Source organism: Miscanthus floridulus, unplaced genomic scaffold, assembly GCF_019320115.1.
Source record: "Miscanthus floridulus cultivar M001 unplaced genomic scaffold, ASM1932011v1 fs_393_3, whole genome shotgun sequence".
NCBI lineage: Eukaryota > Viridiplantae > Streptophyta > Magnoliopsida > Poales > Poaceae > Miscanthus > Miscanthus floridulus.
This window is the reverse complement of record NW_027096692.1, coordinates 3288-6574: the sequence shown is the minus strand read 5'-3', so window position 1 is coordinate 6574 and position 3287 is coordinate 3288.

Here is a 3287-nt window from a genome sequence, read left to right as displayed (position 1 = left end):
TGCATGCCTAGAACTTTGGATATGGTTACAACAAGTGACTATGGTGTTGCTGTCCAGAATCGGTGTTTGTACATAAAATTGTTTGCTTCACCTTGCTTTGCTTTGTGATGCGTAATTAAGTAACGTGGAGTGCTAATATCTATTTAGTGTAACCTTGTGCTCATCTCGAATACTTTTATGTAAGGCATCTCATGTTGTCATTCTTCGCATTCATGCACTTGCATTGTTGCATCTCATTTAGGTACGCTAGATGCACCACATGAAGGATGTGATGTTGGAGCTGAACCCGAAGATGGAATTTGGTGAACCCATCCAGAAGACAGAAGGACTAAGCAAGTACCAAGATGGGAGTTGCTCGCCAAGCGAGTGTCATCTAACAAACACTGACCTAGTATTGGATCCTAGGCAAGCCCCGGAGCATTCTAAGCCTTCTATGTTTTATAAATATCAACTTGAGTCCTTTTATGTTTGATGCATTAGATTATAAGAGCTGATTGGAACCACTTGATGCATATAATTTCCTTGTCCAGAAATATACCTTGAACCCTATGTAGGTCTAGGATCAAATATATGCTTAGCAATGCTTAGACCAGTAGAAGTCGGGTAATTTCCTATCATCGGCGAAATACAGGTGGATACCAAAGCACGGTTGGCTATATTTGCTATCGTGGAAAATAACCATGTGATGATGAATAAATGGAGACCTGATGGGATCTGGTGATTGAGAAGCAACAGGACATGGAGGTCTTGTGTGCATGTTTTATCCCATCTATGTCGATTGAGGACCATACCATTGCTGACACTTCTGCCGAGACTGAACGCATGCCTCTCACTTAACTGGCCGGATAACTCATTCTGACCACAAAGCTGAGTAGCTCAACTCAGGCTAGGCCCTATTCTGTTAGAGTGTGCACTCTCTAGATGGTAGTAAGGATGTGCGGGGAGCTAGATGTGAGCCCAAGGGCAGGCCGAGCCTAAACGTCCTGGCAGTTAGTTGTCTCTGATTGTGCGACGCTGGGTGAACCCGTGAAATGTGGACCTGAGTTGTACCAAAGGTGACCTAAGGTGACCGTTGATCTGGTCTACCTGGGTTTGTGTTAGGAATAAATTCCTAGCTAGTTGAAATCAATTCAAATCACCGTCTCTCTCGGATAGTGAGAAACTCGACTAGGTTCAGCATCGTAGTAATTGAATTATGGAATATGATGGTTATGATGAACATGGAATTATTACACCGGCTATGGTTACTATTGTTATGCTACTAAATGATATACCACATGTTTGGCACAGGTTAGTTGCTAATCTAGAGATGAATAGCTATAGTTAACTTGATCACTGAATTATAAAATGTATAGCTGAATTAGTGGCTTTTATGCAAATGTTGTCAAGCTAGCTCCACTATAAAGCCTTGCATGATCCTTAGAGTCACTTTATTTTTGGTTATGATGGGTAAGTCTAGCTGAGTACATTCGAGTATTCAGGGTTTACCCACCATGTTGCAAGTGAAATTTTCGGCCTGAGGAAGATAGTGGTTAACCACCTATGGGCTCAGTGACTCTATATTTATTTCTGATCTATATGCTTTTGCCAAAGGATGTCACGTATGCTAGCAATGTATTTGGAACTATATTAATGTAATCAATTGAAAGTTATGTTGTTTCCTGTAACCGGTTTTGAAACCCAAACTTGAACTATTATTGTGGACTCATTTGTATTATCATTTCCGCTGCAACTCTATGTATGTGAGGTGTATTTGCTTAATCATAAGATCTTGGTTGTGAAGTTGATTTATCGAGGTCCTTCGTGACACTCGGCGGACTACTGGGTTTATATAAGTGAAAGTATGCGCGTGTCAACATGTTTAACGATGGCAGCCGTACTTGATCTTGTATAAATTGGGCGGTTCTATCACTTCCACCCTAGCTTGATAGCCATGGTTCGGGCACAACCCCTCTCTAGGCTTGAAAATGAAAACCCTTACAATCACCTGCTAGAGTTCGAGGAAATGTGTTCGTGCCTGAGCATCTCAAGAATGACATAAGAAACTCTAAAATGGAAATTGTTTCCCTTTTCTCTCATGGGGAAGGCGAAGCAATGGTGCACACATGCTGTAGAAAGTACGAATGGGGACTGGGATGAACTTAAAGACAAGTTTCACCTTGCATTCTTTCCTATGTCTCGTATCGACTCTCTACAAAGGGCAATCCTCGACTTTGAGCAGCACAAGGAGTCAAAAGGGGTAGCATATTGTTGTGACTCTTTTGTTTGGGTATTGACATGGGTGCTAACCTATGCCTAGACGTGACTACCGGAGGTCATTTTACACACAATACTATGATGGAACAAGTAGAATTCCTTAAGCATTTCATAGACAAACACTCTTCTTTCATCATAAGAACTAAATCCCTCCAAACAAAAGTTACGTCAAGTGTTGAGGAGTCCTCACTAGTCGAATCCAAACCTATACCATCCTTATATTCAACTTGTGAGCCCTCACCCAAACCACAAACACCAAAGGAAAGATTAATTCATCCTTAGGAGTTCCCTATCAAATTCGGGGATTATGGCAATACCTCGAAATACTATGGGCATGAAAAGCTTTCATGTCCTTTTGAGGAAGTTTCCCCTAAAATAGAACCATCGAAGGAATGGTTGTTGGAAGTGAAACATTCTTCTGAAGTAATTTGGATTCTTTCACCTTCCATGACCATGCCTTGTTCATTAAGGAGAACAAACATAGAAGCCCTACACAACCCCATAGTAGGGACTAGCATCATGTCAGAATTTTTGGCAAAAAATCTTTTGGGCAACATGCCGCTAATCTAGACCAACAAACTTTTCAAAAGTCCCTCAGGACTCATCTTTCAGTATAGTGGGATTGTCAGGGACGTTCCAATTGAAATTAATGAATCTGATGTTCACTTAGATTTCCACATCTTTGCCATCCTCAACTTTGAACTTCTCATAGGCTACCCCTTTGAAATTTTTTCCAAAAGAAACCTACTCATGGGAGCCTTGGTGAAGAATGTGGGAAAATTGCTTCTGCCACTCACCTAGAAAACCCTATGGTGGACCATTATCCCAACCATAACCTATCCGAGGAGGTGAAGTTCATTTCACCGTTCATTTCACCTAGGCTTTCTAGTGAAACTGAATATCCATCGCCAACCTCGTTCGAACATAAGCCATGTCCCTCTGGCCATAAAACCATTGTTCTCGTTAATGATCGAGGCTCAACTTTGTGTCCACACGATGTATCTCTTGAGAATGAAAACTTTTATGCCAAA